This window comes from Microcebus murinus, chromosome 7 (assembly GCF_040939455.1).
Source record: "Microcebus murinus isolate Inina chromosome 7, M.murinus_Inina_mat1.0, whole genome shotgun sequence".
NCBI classification, from domain to species: Eukaryota; Metazoa; Chordata; class Mammalia; order Primates; family Cheirogaleidae; genus Microcebus; species Microcebus murinus.
The window spans coordinates 27,058,414-27,076,277 of NC_134110.1; the positions used below are offsets into that span (position 1 = coordinate 27,058,414).

The following is a 17,864-nucleotide window of genomic DNA, read 5'->3' on the forward strand; positions in this document are numbered from 1 at the left end:
ATGCAAAACGCCCCCCTACGCTGCCCACTGGCAGTCCCACCTCTCCCTCCCCCTGCCCCCACAGCCATTCATGCATTCCCCATCATCACCGTGTTGACTTTGTGAGAAGGCTGTGAGTGGAATCAGACAGCATCACGCCGCTGAGACCCAGGCAGGTTGTTGCGAGTACCAGAAGTTGCTTTCTGTTTATCACTGGGTACTATTTGACAGTATGAATGGACCACAATTCGTTCAACTGTTCCCCTGTTGAAAGATGTTAGGTAGTTTCCAATTTGGGGCTATTCAAAATAAAAACGCTTTGGACATTTGTGCTCAGATTTTTGTGAGCATAAGTTTTTGTTTCACTTGGGTAGTACCTAGAATGGGATTTCTGGGTAAAGGTATGTCTAACTTTATAAGAAACTACCAAATCATTTTCCAGAGTGGCTGGACCATTTTGTATTCCCACCAGCAATGGGAGAGTTCCAGTTGCTCTGAGCTCATGCTAGTACTTGGTATGGTCAATATTTTTTATGTTAGCCATTCTAACAGATGTGATATGGCATCTCATTGTGGTTTGCATTGGTCTTTCCTTAGTGACTGATGGTGTCAAGTATCTTCCATGTGCTTCTTTACCATCCAAACATCCTTTTTGGGGAAGTATCTGTTCAAGTCTTTTGCCTCCTCCCCGCCCCCTTAACTTTTCATTTCAAAATTGTGATTGACTCACAGGAAGCTGCAAAAAATAGTACAGAGAGGTATCTTCGTTTTGCTTCATCTGAATGTCTTTCCCCTTCATTCTTGGAGGGTATTTTTTGCTGAGTATAAAATTCTGGACTTTGGTTCTTTCCTTTCAGCACTAAAATGTTGTTCTGCTTCCATCTGGTCTCCATGCTTTCTGATGACATATCCAAAGTCATTTGGATAATTTTTCCCTTTGTAAATAAATCATTATTCTTTCTGTCTGCCTTTGGATTGTTTTCTTTGTCTTTAGTTTTTAGCAGAGTGATTTTGATGCATCTGAGAAGGAATTTCTTTGGATCTATGCTGCTTGGGGTTCACTGATCTTTTTAAATCGGTAGGTTTATATATTTTTACTAAATTTGAGAAGTTTTCAACATTATTTCTTCAAATTTTTTTTTCTGCATTATGCGCTTTTTTTCTTCTCCTCCAGGATCTTGATTTAATAAATGTTAAACCTTTTGATATCATCCCACAGGTCCCACAAGTTTTTTAATCTTTTTCTCCCTGTTGTTCATATTTGATACTTAATATTGACCTATGTTCATGTTTGGTAAGTATTTCTTCTGTCACCTCTATCCTGCTATTGAGCTCATATCATGAGTATTTTTATTTTGGTTATATATTTTTTAGTTATAATGTATCCATTTGTTTTTCCTTTTTATTTTCTCTCTCTCTCCCTCTCCTTCACTGAGCCTTTCTGTAGTTCCATTTATTTCAAGAGGATTTGCCTTTACTTGTTGGATCATTTTTATAATAGCTGGCCTTAAATCTTTGGATCCTAATATTTGTGCCATTTCAAGTTGTCTTCTGCTTATTGTTTCGTTCCATACAAATTGCAAATTGTCATTTTCTTATTCTTTATATGTCAAGTCATTTTGGATTGTATCCTGGAAATTTTGAGTATTATTCTATGAGGCTCTGGATCTGGTCTAAATACTATGGAGATAAAGATACTCTTGTTTTAGCAGGCAATCAACCCAACTGGTTATGATCAGTCTTTTGTGGTTGTGATTTCTATGCCAGGTCAGTGTCCTAAGTTTTTTAGGGCTATTCAGATCTGTCCTGTGTGTGAGCACCTAGTAGCCATTCTGGGACTCAGGTGGTGTCTACTCCATAGGTGATTTCTCTAAGTGTGTGGTATGCTGTGTAGGGTCCGTGCATGCTCAGCCTGGGGTTGATCCTAGCCAGTCACAAACAACTTTGTAGGGTTGCCTTCCCAAGCTCTCCTTCTGTGTTCTCCCTTATATTTCCTATCCCCTTTTGGTCTTTGGGTCAAAAAGGGAGTTTTTATTAAGACACTCCGCTGTGCACTTCTGATGCCTGTACCCACATCCAGGGCCAAGTGGAGCAAGGATGGAGTGAAAGAGAAAAATTCAAGCTCACCCCACCTTCTTGGAAGCACAGCTCCTGGGATTAGAGAGGAAGTTTCCCTCCTTTGGCTGTTTAAATGCCTGGGGGCACCCACTGCTGCAGTAGCTGCCCTGCAGGGACCCTGCAGCAGTACTGCCTGGGGCTGGGGTGAGAGACAACATAGAAAAGAACAAAAGCAATAGAAATTTCTCCCGTTCTTTTTCAGAGTTAAAAGTCTGCTGTTTTGCATTTTGAGCCAGAACTAGGAGTTTCTTCTTAGTCAGTGCAATGCCCAGACCTCAGGCTGCCCTGAGTCCTGGCTGGGAAACATGGGGAGGTCACCACTGGTTTGGAGGTTCTTTGAATTCCAGTTTTCTCCCCCAATCCACTCAGTGTTTACTTTTGAGAGTCCTTACGGGGCTGCTGCCTGCGTTGGGAGAGGAAAGGTGGGGTGTGCCTGCTTCTCTCACCCAGAGCAGGAACCTCCAGGTACTTGCAGCGCAGACTTTCCCTCCCCACTGCCTCAACTGCCCAGAGGCACCCACCTGTCTCCAAATGGTAGGAGGAGACGAAAGGGGGTCCACCCCTTGTTCTTTCTCCCATCTCGCAAACAATGAGGAGCCTCACATGCTCCATCTGTGGATGCTGTTTGAGGCTGGAGGCCACAGCGGTGGCCCTCCCCAGGGGCTCCAGTTCAGGTGGGAACTGGAGATGAGGCCCTGATGTCCCTTTGGGCTTCTCCTGCCTCCAGGTTGACCACTACAAACCAAACACTATGGCCAGCTTAGTCTCTGCGGTGCTCCATCACCCTGAAGCTCCTTTGGCCAAGGTGGTGGTGAGGCCAGGGGCCGGACATGCCCCCATCGAGACTCGGTTGCAGGTGGCCAGTGTGGCTTCCCAGCCCCCTAAAACGGAGACTCAGAGAGGGTTCCAGGCCCCAGGGGCCCTGGAGGGGCTACCAGGGGAGATGGTGTGAGAATGGGCCTTTTAGAAGGTGGGAGGGACCCAAGAACAAGGACAGCAAAGGGTCTTGGTGACAGTGGGCTTGTCTTTGCCTCCAGGCCTGGCTTTGGGACTCAGGCCCAGGAGCCAACAAGGTGTCCTGTGGCCTCCCCAGTGTGAAGAGCCTTTTCCACTTGTGCACCAGGGCTCAGCAGTCTCCCCCAGCCCCCATGTGGACACCCCTCAGTGCCCATGTGGAGATATCCTAGTCCCTGTTGGGAGCCCCCCAGTGCCCATGTGAAGACCCCAGTGCCTGTGTAGGGACCCCAACACTCTCCTGGAGCCCTGCTGTCTCTCCTGCCCCAGCCCTCCCGGCCCTCTGATCTCTCACCCCTGAGTCTGCTCAACCCCATTCCAATGTGGCCACCCCTGTCTCTACCTCACAGCCCCGCTCTCACCTCCAGGTGTGGCTCCAACATGGTGGTTTGTGCTATCCACACCAGCTCTCCTGCCAGGTCCCCTGCCCCACCCAGGCAGAGAGAGCCCAAAGGGCTGGCAGAGGCCGTGGCTCAGAAAAACCAGGCTCTGGGCTCTCGGCAGCCCAGCCCCACGGTTCCCAGCAACCCAGCAGCTAGAGAGGCCTAGGCCACCTCTCGCAGGGCCATTAGCCACTTTCCCTCTCTGAGTCTTAGTCTCCCATCTCTAAGGTAGAGGAAGAATACTGACTCTGTGTACTGCAGGTTCCACCACTGTGCAGTGTTGGGGACGTGGCCAGCTCCCCCCTCAACACCACGGCCACCCATTAGGTGTCAGGCACAGTGCTGGGTGAGGGGCCTGCAACCAGACAGATGTCCCGACCATGGTGGGGCTGGTGCACTTGGTTGGGGGGGGGGCAGGTGCTCTCCAAATCAGGTCCAAGCCCCACCTGCTCTCTGTGCCCCAAGGGGACCCAGCCTCCTGGGGGCTGCCCTCCACCCAGGGGAACAAAGCAGCTCTGCTGATCGCCACGCCCCTTGCCATTGGCCCCTGGCTGGCTGATGGAGGAGTTTCCCCTACTCTTTCCCCAGGGACAGGGACCCCGGCACTGCTTCCTTGAGCCAAGGTGGCATTTGTGCTGGCCAGAAGGGCCTCCCAAGACACAGCAGCTACTTCCCCAACCTCCTTGTGGCTTACTTGGCGCCCAGTAGTGTTTGGCCTCACAATACCCTAGGAAGCCCTTAGTTTCCCAAGCTGCCTCACTAGCAGAGCTAGTCACCACCAGAGCCGTGGGACCTCCACTCAGGGGACCAGAACCCAACTCAAGCCTATTCAAGCAAAAGGGAACTAGAGATGCCCATAAATTCCATGAATCAACCAGCTTCAGGTCTGGGCTGATCCAGGAGCTCTCTGCCCAGCTCTCACAGGTTTCTGCTGTGTGGCAAGCAAGCCAGTGGCCCTGGGCCTTTAAGACCTGTGTCCACTGATGCAGAAGCCCCAGAAGAAAGGGGCAGAAAAGGCCCCAACCATGTTGGGGGACATGAGGAAGGGGAAGAGACCCAGGGGAATACTCTGGTCCCCAAGGCCCCATGTGGGCACCTGGAGCTGGGACAGTCGGCAGAGCTGTGCCCACCTGGGGCAAGGGGCTTAGGACCCCAGCAACCAGCCCTGGGGTGTAGGCTGCCCTAACGATGGCACAGAATCTCCTTTAGGTCCAGGGCCCTGCACAGAGAGGGACCCAGCTAGGACTGGGCAGCTGTGAACACTCAGGGCAGCTGGGAATGGGGTCCCCATGGAAGCCACCCCAAGACCCGAGGCTGAGGATGGGGATAGGCTTGGGGCAGGCAAAGCAAGCCCTCCTGAACTGTCTCACCATGCGGGTGGCTCTCGGGAGGGCTGCTCTGTGCCTCGAGGCTCCTCCTGCCCACCTGAGGCCTGGGATTTTGTGGGATTGACGTGCAGCAGTTGAGCTCAAAGCAGAAGGAAAGGACGGGACTTGATGGGGGAGGACAGTTGGTCGCCTGCTTGCACAGGGTTCGGCCACGTGCCCCCAGTATCCCACGACCCTCCCCCAGGCCATCTTTGTGACATGGAAGGGCTCACATCATGGGACGCTGCATGGGGACACTTCAAAGCCAGGCAAGTTCCCAGAGCAGGGCAGGAGGACTGATCCTGCCCGGGTGTCAGGATTGCAGGGGCTTCTGGATGAGGTGCCCTGAGCCTGGTCACACAGGAGACCCAGGTGTGACAGGCAGAGGGCCATGGTCACTGAGACCCTGCTCCAAGCTTGGTGGGGTGCTGGCGGCCGGCGCTAGGGCACACGGTTGGTTCCTCTGACACCCACCGGCTGGTCCCCACAATGTCCTGGGCCCTGCCCCTGCCCCCTCACTTGTCCCATCCAAAGCTCTGCGCCCGGGAGTGAGGCAGAGACCACACTGCGAACGCTGCAGTGACTCACGCGGGCTCCTCCTCACTTTATTTTTATCTCCATCGAGCCCTATAAATACAGCAATGATCACCAAATACAGTCAATATTCCCAACGCCTCCGCCCCCCGTGCTGGGCCGCTGTCACCAGGGGGAGGCTGGTGAGCAGCCTCCCACAAGGCGGAGGCCCCGGGGTGGAGGGGCAGACCCTCAGTTCGGATGGGAGGCAGACCCCACCTCCCCCCCCACTGGGACAGTCTGGCACCCCTTCTCTCTCCTCGGTCTGGGTGCGAAGTGCGAGTAGCGTAGGTTCCCATGCTGGGGACGCGGAGATCAGTTTCCTGTCTGAGAAACAGGGCTGAGAATCAGGTCGCAGTTGTGTGGGGTGGCTCCTACCCCCAGAGTCCACTCTGGGAGGGGCAGGGGCTTTGCTAGGTTTGGTGGCTGCTGACCCCAAGTGCCAGGTTTGTTGGGTGAGCGAATAAGTGAGTGGATGGCAGATGACCTGAGATGATGGCCCCAAGTGCTTTACATGAAGGGGCTCTGGGCAGGGACACCATCATGCTTTACCAGAGCAGAGCGCCTCCTGGCAGCCCTGCACGGACAGGGAGGGCCTCCAGCCCATCTTGTGTACAGGGAGGCCTCCCCACCTCTGTGGACGATGGCACCTGAAGGCGGACCTCACAGGACATGGGAGGTGCCCGCCGGGGAGTCGTCAAACCTGAAAACCAACACAGGTGGCATTCCCACGTGTGCCAAGCTCTGCCGACGCATTGCCACGCGCTTGGAGCCAACTGCCCATTTCCCAACAAGAAATTAAGGCCCAAAGAGGTGGAGTGACTTGCTCAAGGTCACACAGTAAGGAAGAGGAAGAGCTGAGGTTCGAACTCAGGTTTTCTGAGATTTCTGACCACCTCAAGGATGAGATCCTGGTGCTTCTCTGGAAGCCACGTCTCACCAGGGCCAGGCCAGGCAGTAGGGCAAGCCTCACACCCCACAGCTCAAGGAGCTCAGATCGCTCAGCTACGGTCTTGCCGGGGCTGTGGCTGCTGGGGGGCCCCTCCAAGCCCCACCCCACAGGCCGCCCAGCCTGAAGCCCTGCTCATGAGCCCTGCACACACTGCTGTGGAATCAGTGAGCAGCAGATCTCGCACGGGAGAATCTCGAGGTCAGAAGGAGCCTCAAAGGTTTTCCTCCTCTCCAGAAGGCCACCCTGGAGGGGACTGTCCCTGAGCACACCCAGGGCCCAGGACCGCTGCCCCCAGCCTCCTTGGACAGATCCAGTCAGGAGCAAGTTCCTCCTTGATTGGATGGGGGGCTGCAGGTGGGCACCTCCCCTCTGTGTGTGTGGGGGAGGCGTGTGTGCCTGTGTGCATTCGTGTGAGAAAGAATATATGTGTGTGCATGCGTGTGTGTGTGTGTGTGTGTGTGTGTGTGTGTGTGTGTGTGTGTCTAGAGGAGGGGCTTCAGCAGGGTTTGAATCTTATTTCTCAGATTCGCAAACACTCAGTAAGAGGATCACACCCTTAAGTTCTGGGCGGTCCTGCTCTGAAAGCATGGCGGGAGGGGTAGGGAGGAGGTCAGGGAGGGGCAGTGCGCTCTGCCTGGATGGAGAGATGGAGCTGGGCCAAGCCCTGGGGTGGGGTTACAGGGCTTGGGGTCAGAGAAGGCCCTAGAACTGGCCTCCCCACCCCCTGGGCAGTCCCAAAGAGCAGAAAAGGCACTAGAGAGGCCCTGTGGCCCGCTGTGGGCCATGCCAGGGCCCCTGCTGTGCTGGAGTGGAGCTGGGCCCTGGACGTGCTCCACTGTCCAGTTCGGGGCCCACTCACCAGCAGGCCTGCCCCCCTGTCTGGCTGCACAGGAGCCCAGAGAACATGGGACCTGTCCGAGAACCTCCTGCAGCCACTTCGCCTTACGCATGGGGAAACCAAGACCTGGGGGACAGTGGACGGGTTAGGTCTGATGTGTGGAGCCAGGCCCCAGGGGAGGAGGATGAAGCCCTTCATAGTGGTGCCGCTTCCCCAAGGGGACGATGTGGGGCTCTTCAGTGGGGTGGACGAGGGGCCACCTGCTTTGACCTCCAGCCAGGAGACTCAGCTCTGATGGGAAATGGAAAAAGTAGTGAAATACTGACATTACTCAGGACTGGGTGCCCTGCTGGGCTGGACTGGGACTCTGCCTGCGCTTCCCCTTGGCACTCCTGATGTCGCCACTGAGCTCCACCACAGGTGGCCAGCCTGGATGCTGGTCCAGGGCAGCGACTTTCTTCCCCCAGTGGCCCTGCAGGGCCTGGGCACAGAGTGGCCGCTCTGGCTCCAAGTGGTCCCACCCCAGGGCCAAGCTGCCCAGACCCTTTCCCGCTTGCCTGGGGAGTTGTGCCGGGCTCACCCGGCCTTCGTGATACCTGTTGGTTCTGTCCTTCCCACCTGAGGGAAACAGAGGGGAGACTCCTGGGTGGTCAGCTGCACGGCCAACATCAGGACGACGCCACCCCGGAACGCGTGCTGCCTGTGGGCTGGAGACCCCCTCCACAGCCTCCAAGCCCCTGGGAGCTCCCCAAAGACAGGTGAGGGAGCAGCCCTGATGAGATCCAGCCTGGGCCACTTTTCTCTTGGCTTCCACAACCTCTGAAGGGCCAGAGATGCTCATCCACCCTGGTGCCAGGCACCTCCCAGCACCTTACGCAGTCCCCATGGGTTGGGAGGGGGAGCATAGGCCCGCCGGCCCCGGGGGAGAATGCCTGGCCCTGTCCCCAGCTGCCCCAGCTGTTCTTCAAGGCCCGATTCTCACCAAGGGGCAGGGGTCAGGGATGGTGAAGGGGTAGCTGGGCACCTAGTTCAGAGAGAGGTGACGGAGCTTGAGAGAGCAGTGGGGACCTCAAGGTAGGGGAGAGACCCTGCTAATGAGGGCAGGACACCAACCCCTGGGGGTCTTCACCACAGCCTGGAGAGGAGGGAAGAGTCAGGCGCCAGGGGCCAGTCCCAGTGCTGCCCCTACTGCCTGGTGGCCATTTCCCTGCTCCGTGCCTCAGTTTTCTCCAGAATATTCAAGATAAACCCCAAGGCCCCTCCCAGCTCAGCCACTCTGAGTCTACTATTCATTCATTCAATCTCTCATTCATTCATTTATTTAACAAACACATAATGAAAAAGAGTCGTGTGTCAGTTTCCAGCAACAGGAAGTCCCCCAGTTTCGGGGTGGGGGAGACATGCGGTCAGTGCTGTGCAAGAGGGAAAGCTGGCACCTGCAGAGCTTAGAAGAGACCCCAGAGCCAGGCTGAGGTTCCAGGGGGCTTGTTGGAGCAGGTAGCAGGAGACGTGCAGAGCTGCAGCCCGAAAGGCTCAGGGAGTCACCTTCCAGGCAGAGGCCCAGGCTGTGCAGTCACAGGTGCTGGAGGCAAAGCTTGGAGGGACCAGGCGGGTTGGCTGCGGTGGGCAGGGCCCTGGGATGCTGGGCCGGGGCCTGGCTGTGATCCTGGCATGATGGTGGCCTGGGACAGGCCTCAAGCAGGCAGTTTCCACAGCCTCAAATCACCGCAAGCGGAGCCGGGTCTTGTGTGAGCGGAACAGGGGCACTGCTCGGGGAGCACCTGGGGGCCAGCACGCCCCTTGGGCAGCCTCCACGATCCCCTCCACGACCCCCTGGGCAGCCTCCACGACCCCATCCACAACCCCAGGAGGCAGAGGCCCCATGGCTGCCTTCCACCCACGCACAGCGCTGCCGTGAGCCTTGGCAGCACGCTTGCTGGGGAAGGAGCCCCTGAAAGTACAAACTGTTGTGATTTTGCAAAATGCTGTTCTCTCTGATTTTTACCTTCATCATTAGCATCTCATTACTGTGTTTCCCTGTGCACAGCAGTGGGGGGTGTTTTGGGTTCCTGAGGTGGGGATGGAGGTTGATGTTAGCACAGGGAAGTCAACTCTAGACACATGAGTGTGAGAATGTTTATGAGTATATGAGCATGTGGAACTGTTCATGTGCATATGTGAAGGGAAGGAGGAATGCAGGGAGGGAGGGAGGGGGCCTGGGAAAAGTCCTGTATATTATATTTGGAATAGGAGTCAGGGCACAAAGTGACACAGGAAGTGAATGTGGTAACCTTCTCCATTGGCCATGCTAGATCCATACTCTTCCTGCCTGGTAAACTCCTACTCATCCTTCAGCACCCATCCCAGATGCCCCTTCTTTGGGAAACCTCTTCAACACCCCTGGCAGAAGATAGTGTTTCCCCATACAACCTTCTAACCATGAACCTGTGGCCCAGTAGGTGACTTCTTTGGGCCTGTCATCTCTTGATCCTCTGAGGGACACTGAGGGCATTATCCCATGTTCTTAGCCTCCGTGCCTGGCATTGGTGCACAGCACCCATGTATGATATCAATGATAGAGATCCCCCATCCCGTGAGCTCCCACATTCCCCAGGCTTCTGGGGGCCAGGCCCGATGCTAAGGGCATCAAGGTTTCCCTGGCATCTTGCATTGCTCCACAGAGCTGGGAACTTTATGGAGTGCATGCACTATGTGGATGAGGAAGGCCCTGGGCAGGTGTCCGACAGCCGGGTTACCTGGGTTAGCCGAAGGGGCTGGAGCAAGCAGGCGAGCAAGGGAGGGGAGCCGGAGCCCTGGTGTGGCCCTACATAAACCCTCCCTGACCAGAGAATGATGGATGTGTTTGCAGAGACCTGGGGGAAATCAGGCGGGTGGCAGGCATTAGCTAAGTGAGTCCTGGTGTGAGGACTCTGACCATCTGACGCTAAAGGGAGCCTGGCTCGGCTGCCCGTGCACCAGAAGCTCCCATGACATGGCCAGAGGAAGAGCACTTGCCCCCCTCAGTCCTGCCCTGAGAACTCACCAGGGCTCTCCTGGGGGACCCAAGGCTCAGGGCATAGCTTTCGCCCCCTTCCTCACACGACCTGAGGGATGAGAGTGCGCCCTATCACCCCGCAGGCCCAGGGTGGCCCCCATGAGGCAGTGGAGGTGGCAGACTTCTCCCCTGCCCCACCCCGCACGTGCTCCTGCTGCGTTTGCTTCCTGAGCTCCCGTCCACCGCACTGGAGGGACGAGGCGTCTCTCCCGGGGAACGATGCCCTAAGCGGACATCCGGAGCTCAGGAAGGTGGAGGCCACAGGCCTGCAGAGGGGAGCACTTTTGCCTGTGTCCATTTCTCGAAACTCAACCTTTGTCCTCTCAAGCTCAACCCCTGCCAGGATAAGAACTAGAGACTCAGGCCAGGGCTCCTCCCCTCTCGTGGCTCTGCCGACATCGCAGGAGGCTGGAGGCTGCCGAGCAGCTCTTCTTCCAGGCCACGGAGGGCAGACGCTCCTGGAAGGATGGCAGGGCAGGCTCAGTGGGCGGCCCTGCAAGAGCTAGGCACTGTGTGCACCCACTCGTGTGTGGGGATAAGCCACACGGTGCCAAATGACAGGGAGGCCGAAAATGTGGCCGTGTTGGGGGAAGAGGGAGCAGCTGCAGCCACAGTCACGGTGGAATCCACTCATGCGCTTCTCGTGTGTGCACGCATGCCTCCTGCTCACTCACCATGTGACTCTCGACGGTTTCTGAGGTGTCCAGCAAGGACTCAGATGCCAGGGTGCACGTCCGGCATGCTCACTGCCCCTAAGGGGTTCTGGTCTCATTCGGGTGCCAGGTCTAATGTGAACAGTAGACACACAAATACATGGTCACAGCCAGATTGTGTGCTGTCCACTGAAAGATGAGGGGGAGGACGGGATCCTCTTCAAAGGCCCCTGAGTGCATCCAAGACTCCATGGGGCCGTGATTTTATGGCCATTACAAGTTGGGCGTGTGGAGAGGGCAGGTGGCTTGACTCCGAGGCAGAGACCCAGCGTGGCCAGAGGCTGGTCTCGGCCCCTCTGCATGCCCTGTCCCTGCCGGGTTTCTCACCTATAGAATGAGGAGTGGAGGAGGTGGTCTGTCTGACCCTCCAACTCTGAGCAGCTGGAGGGGGCAGGGCATGTCCACAGAGGAAGGTGGGACAGCCCTACATGGATGTTGCAGGCTCCTTTCCTGGCAGGTGCCCACATGATACTCGTAACCCACTCCCTAGAGATGCTGACCCTCAAGACTTGGGTCCTGGGCCAGCCAGCACAGAGCCGCCTGGACCTCCTCAATGATGGCCCCCCTAACTCCAGCCCCCCAGTCCCCTGTACCCCCAAATTCCAGCCCCACACCCCCAAACTCCAATTACCCATCCCTCATGCCCCCCAAACTCCAGCCCCCCAGTTTCCCATGCCCCCCAAACTCCAACCCCCTGGTCTCCCACAATCCCCAAACTCCAATCCCCCCGTCCCCCATGTCTCCCAAACTTCAGCCTCCTGGTCCCCCATGCCCCCTTTTCGCTCTTGCATGGACTTGGTTCAGGTCCCCAGTGCACATGTGTGTGATTTGCCGGGTGTTGACATCGGCCTGCCTACCAGGGGGTAAACAGGGCTATGTCTTGATGAAGAAGCTGCTAGATAAACTCTGTCCTCCCTTCCTGGGTACAAGAGTCCATACGTCAGCTGGGAACATGGCCCCCAGGATGAAGACATTTCCTAGCCTCTCTTGGAGCTAGAAGTACCCAAGTGATTCAGTTTTGGCCAAGAGAGATGTAAGCAGATATGGCATATGGAATATCCAGGAAGTATCCTTAGAAGGGTGAGGTTGGGGTTGTGGAGAGTAAATACACCTGAATGTCTTTCTACTGTTTGGTTCTCCTCCCTGATGGCTCGAAAACAGACATGATGGCTGGATCTTAAGCAGTCACAATGTGCCATGAGGCAGAAGGCCTATTTAGGGATTGGCGAGGCAACTAGGTTAAGGGATCTGGGGCACCAATGATTGTGAGGCACCTTCTAAAGCCCTCCTGACTATCTGGACGTGAATATATAACATAAAAGTAAACATTGATTTTGTTTAAGCCACTGTTATTTGGAGTTTTCTGCCATTAGCAACCAAATCAAATTGGATGATATCCCCAGAGCCTAGCATGTTGCCTGACATTGAAGTAAAGATTTGTTGAATGAGTAAATGATGGAAGACAGGCTTTGAAGATGAGATGAGAGTTGACAAGAAAGGAGAGGACACCGTAAGGCAGCAAGCCTTACAGGTGGGTGGGTGTGGATCCTGGACATGCCATGCCCCTTGGGCCCGGAGACTCTGCTCTCCCCATTGCACCTGCTGTCCTCTGCCTCGAGGATGGAGGGTGAGCAGGCTCTGCTGTGTCCAGGAAGGGTGGCAAACTCACCCTTCACTGGGTGATGCCATTAGCACAGACAACACTCAAATACTCTTTTCAACGGTTTTCTATTCTTCGATTTTGCCCCTTCCCTCCTTCCTTGCTTCCTTCCTTCCTTCCTCCCTCCCTCCCTCCCTCCCTCCCTCCCTCCCTTCCTTCCTTCCTTCCTTCCTTCCCTCCTTTTTTTTTTTGCCACTCCTGCTTGGCATTAAATATCTTGGGAGGCTGTTATGTGTATCTTGCTGGAGTTGATTTTTCTAAGAGCCTGGTCTGTGATGGCACAGATTGCATCTTCAATGGTTGGGGGAGAGAGGGGCTTGCCTTGGTCAGACCCCTGCCATGTGCTGGGGCTGTGCCAGACCCTTTCCAGAGATTCCCACTCGCCCCCCTTGCGACACTGCCCCCTGTATGGATGATGAGGAGACTGCACCCCACCTGCCCCCACACCCCACGCTTTTGGTTTGTCCAGACCTTTACCAATCTTGCTCTTAGGTGGGCTCTTGAGTGCTCTATGACCTTGGTTGGCTCCCACATCATTACTTTGAGGAACAAGCTCAGAGAAGGTGTGTTACCTGCTCTATATCACACAGCCAAACAGGGATAGGTTTTGCGTTAGGACCAGAGATTTTTCTCACCCCCCCCCCTTTTCTTATTAAGACATGGGTAGAAGACTAGGTTACAAGGGATCACGTGAGAAACAAGCACCTCTGAGTGTAGCTCATGCGTGTGTTCACTCACTCGCCATGTGCCCCTGGGGGCTGTACCTGTGCTGGGGACTCGCTGAGTGGGAAATACAAACACACACTCCTGGGGCCTGCCCTCAAGGAACCCCCTGACCTAAGGGAATCACGGTCCCGTCCCGATGTGCACAGGGCCCGAGTCGGCTGGCAGTGCCCAACTGAACCTGACCAAACAGCCTCTTGGGGGAGCAGGGTCTCGTTCCCCGTGGTGATGAGTCAGGGGGTATGCTGTTCAGGCACATGACGCAGCTGCTCACATCCTCAGCTTGGGCCCCTGTCCCTTGGTGGGAAAGTGGCTGCTGTCCTTGGGACACCGTGCTCACATTCCAGGCTGGCATGACGGGACAGATGGACAGTAAGTAAGGGGACCAGCCAGCCACATCCATCCCCCTGAGGGGCCTGGATACTCCTGTGGTCACCTCTGGCCAGACCGTGTCAGGGCCAGCCCTAGCTGCCCATGAGGTTGGGTACATTGCTGCTGTGAACAAAACTGGAGTTCTGTTGACAAGGGACAAATGAGGCCTGGGTGACAGTGACATCAGATGTTCAGCGGGATTCAATGCATAAGTCAATGAATGAGCTGCTGTGGGCCTTGTTGGGAGTAGAATGTGCGCTGTGGAGAAAAGTAGGAAGTGCAAACTCCTTCTCCTGTCCAAGTAGCAGCTGGGAGGGCGAGGATGGTCTTCTAAAAAAAGTGACATTGAAACCGGGCTTCAGAGGACAGAAAGGAAGGGTGGCAGGGCCGGGAAACTCACTGAGGATTCATAGGCTGACACTGATCTGGAAGTTCAGCCTAACCATGCTGAAGTCCTTGCTGCTTTTGACAGAGTGAGCATTTCAGGGGGAAGTGTTAGCAGGTGCTGCATGGAAATTCTTTCTGGAGCCTTGGAACTACCTCCAATCTTGTTGCCCCCACCCCTGCTGGGGCCTGAATGGTAGATCCAAATTAGGGGGTTGCGGACGCCCAATTGACAAGCTGAGGATAAGCCAATTCCTGCCCCCTCAGATAAGAGAGGCCAACTTGCAGGGGCCAATTCCAGTTACTGGCCTTGTTGGCCTTGGTGATCAGCCCAGGGGTGGGACCAGAGCTCTTCCCTGGGAGTCCCTTGTTTGGAGGGAGGACAGAGCCCAGAGCTGCTGAGGTCATGGGATGACCCTACCCAGGGAGCAGCAGATATAAGACAGCAGCAGGGAGCCCTGAGCCCAGGCCTAGGCTCTGCAGAGGCTGGCGGCTGCATCTCTCTTCCCCTTGCCTGGGAAGTGAGAGTGGGATCCTGCCTCTTCCACAGGGAGGTTCTCCTTCCCTGCTTCCCTGGGAGGTGCTAGGTGGGCTCGCTCCAGATTTGGGAGTAACCAACAGGTCCCGGCCCCTCCTGTGGCCAGCCTCTGCCTTTGGTAGACCATTTCCTCCTGCAGCCCCCAAGCACCATGTACACACCCCATCATATAGAGGTGGTCTGTCCTGGAGGAAGAGTGAGAAGCACGTCCACATCCTGGCTTGGCTGTGAGATGGGCACATGCCACTGCCCCCCAGGGCCTAGGGTGAGGCTCAAGCACAGCAGGGCAAGGAGCCAAGGCCAGCCCCAGCACAGGCTGACCTGAGCCATGAATGCTGGCCTGCTTGCATCCCCTCTTTCCTCCTGTCGCTGGACATGTTTATCACACATTACTGTTCCTGTGCTGGCCCTGGGCACACACTCATGCCAGCAAACACTCTCTTGCATGCTCCCACCCATTGCACACATATACAAGTACACTCAAACCTGGTGTCATGCACACCCCCTCATGCTCCCACCAATCTGCACCATGTGCATGCTCACACAGTGCCACACAGCATCCAGAAGCACACCAGTGTTTATGCACACAGCACTTATTCATGTATTCACACGTGTGCCTGCACACAGGCATGTAAACACAATATTGTGCTGCAAAGAACCCCAATCCCACTCCTCCATGGAAGCGCGTGGGGTGACCATCACATTTATATCCCTCCAGACACTGATCATTGGATGGAGGAGGGTGGAGGAGGGTGGAGGAGGAGCCTAGGGTTGCCCGCAGTCCTGAATACAGTCTTGGGATGAGAGCAGCAGGGACAACCTACAGTTGTTAGTGTGTGGGAGTGGGCACACCATGCTTGCTCTCCTGCCTGGATGTGGCTCTTGGTTCATCTGTGGGAAACAGGCTCAGAGGGTGGCCCAGGGCACACATCCACTTGCCCCAGGCTCCTCCTTGGTCTAGTCTCCAGTGGGTCACTGGGAGGGCGAGTGTCGGGAGTCCCTCTGGGAGCTCAGTGCCCGCAGGCTCAGCAGATAGAGGGATGCCCCAGAGAACCCAGGTGGGTCTCCCCAAGGAGAAGTCGCCACTCTGCACTCCGGCTGCTCCTAGGATGGGGCTGTGACTTCAGGGAAAAGGTCCTTCAACCGTCTTGAGCCTCAGTTTCCTCGTGAGATGGGAATGCCTCGAGTCCCTGTGGGGCCTTCCAGCTCCAGCCCGAGCCAGGCTGCACTGAGGTGACAACCCCACTTGGCATCACTGATGGGCCTGAGGCCATGGTCTCAGCGCTGATGCCCATCCCAGCAGCCAGGACAAGTCTGTGCCTGCGCCCTCCTGGCTCGGGAGAGACCGCGGAGGCCCTAACTTGAGGCCACATTCGAGGGCCGGGGACTGCGTTCGGGGTGACTGCGGACCCACTCTTGAGCGCCTCCGAGCCGGGCATTCGCCGGCATTTAGCACCGAGCGTCCACCTTCCCTTAGCTGTCAACCCAGTTCTGCAGACTCCAAGACCTAGGCCGCGCGCCCGCCCCAAAAGCCTCTTGGCCCAGCCGGCCGCCGTCCGCGCCGCTTCCGCCCGCGCTGGGCTCTCTGGGGCGGGTAGTCCCCGGCGCGCCCGAGGCCCGGCGGCCATTGGCTGGCGCGCGGCGCCGGGGCGGGGGCGACCGGAGGGGCAGTCACGTGATGTTTGGGTGCCCGTCGCCGCCCCCAGAGCCGCCCCTCCCGCCGTGAGCGTACAGAGCGCGACCGCGAGCCACCCAGGCCCAGGTGAGGAGGCGGCGACGGGGTCAGGGCCAGGCGGGGGCGGCGCGGGGGGAGGCGGCTGAGCTGGTGGGGGGCGCGCAGCCAGAGGCCGGGAGGGGGGCGCGGGCGCAGCGCGGCAGGAGGGGCTCGCGGGAGGCCCGGCGGGGGGCGGGGCCTTGCCGGGGGGAGGGGCGGGGGCGGGGCTTTGCCGGGGGCGGGCCCGAGGGGCGACCCGGGCTCGGTGCCTCAGCCCCCGGAGTGCGCCGCGTTTGGGGGACCGCCCCGCGGGCTTATGTGCCCGTCGGCCTCGTGGCGGGTCCTTGGAGCGCTCTGCTGGTCCCGGGTCAGGGGGCGCTGGCCTTCGCGCTGGTTGCCCGCGCCTAGAGGACAGCACTGCCCTGGGGACCGCCTCAGCGCCCACTTGTTGGGTGCCAGGGTTGGTTCTCCGCCACTCAGCGAGCGGAACCCGCCCTCCAACCTGAGCTGGAGACTCTGACCCTGTGGGCTTTCCCCTGCTTGCCTTTCTGCCCCTTCTCCAAGTTGCAAAAAGATGCCTCCTGGGTACCGGGGGCTAGGGACATCCCCTTAGAAGCTTCCCAAGGACCCTGATCTGTGCCAATACCGTGGAAACTCTCTAGGGGCCTTCTCTTGTTTGTAGACTGACGTCTTACTCCTCCCCGGTCTTGGGAGCTCTATCTGCTATGTCCAGTATGGTAGCCACTAGGCAGTGTGGCTATTTAAATTGACCTTAAGTGAAGGATTCGGGTCCTCAGTCCAGCAGCGACATTTCTAACGCTCAGTACCCATACGTGGCTGGTGGCTGCTGTGTTGGACAGCTCAGATACTGAACATTGTGGTCACCAAGAAAGTTCTATGGGCCAGGGTGCTTGGTGCTCCTTTGTCCCCTCTCCCTGCCAGGTGCCATTCCAGCCACACTTGGCTCCATTTCCTTTATCACCTGTATTCTTGCCTACTCTTCTCTTTTTGTTTCTGGCCTGGGTGGCAGCTCATCCTCCTCTGGCAAGTCTGAGCTCACCTGTCAGAGGCTCACCCTCCTAGCCACTCTCTTCCAGTATTTCCTGTCTCCTCTCCTTCCCAGCACTTCATGTTTTGTCATTGCCACTCATCTGCTTGTTTTCTGTTTTATCTTTAGTGTCTGTGAGTCAGGGATTGGGCTTGTTGCTTGATATACCCCCAATGTGGACACAGCATTAAATTGAAAGATACAGATGAAGTTTGCTAGCAATGGAGTGCTTCAGCCGATTAAAATGGTACTTTCATGTGGTTCAACCTTATACATCGTAGATCCTCAGTAGAAACCTGGTGCAGATCGTGCCTGGATACAGGGCAGCGTGGGATCTGGAGTGAAGTTCTTTGTAGCTGGCCATGGGAGGCTGGCAAATCCAAGAAGGCTTCATGGAGAAGGTTGAGTTTTAGCTGGGTCACCTCCTTCCCTC

The 17,864-nt window shown here is 56.5% G+C and overlaps 1 protein-coding gene across 2 annotated transcripts in view; it reads left to right on the top strand.

Moving 5' to 3' along the window:
* Positions 1–16,372: 16,372 nt before the first annotated feature.
* The window catches only part of TSNARE1 (t-SNARE domain containing 1), a 141,223-nt gene continuing 139,731 nt past the window's right edge, over positions 16,373–17,864 (top strand). For both annotated transcript variants that reach the window (XM_012751739.3, XM_012751742.3), the window contains exon 1: positions 16,373–16,431. The gene's annotated coding sequence lies outside the window, so the exon portion shown is untranslated. The remainder of the gene's footprint in view (positions 16,432–17,864) is intronic.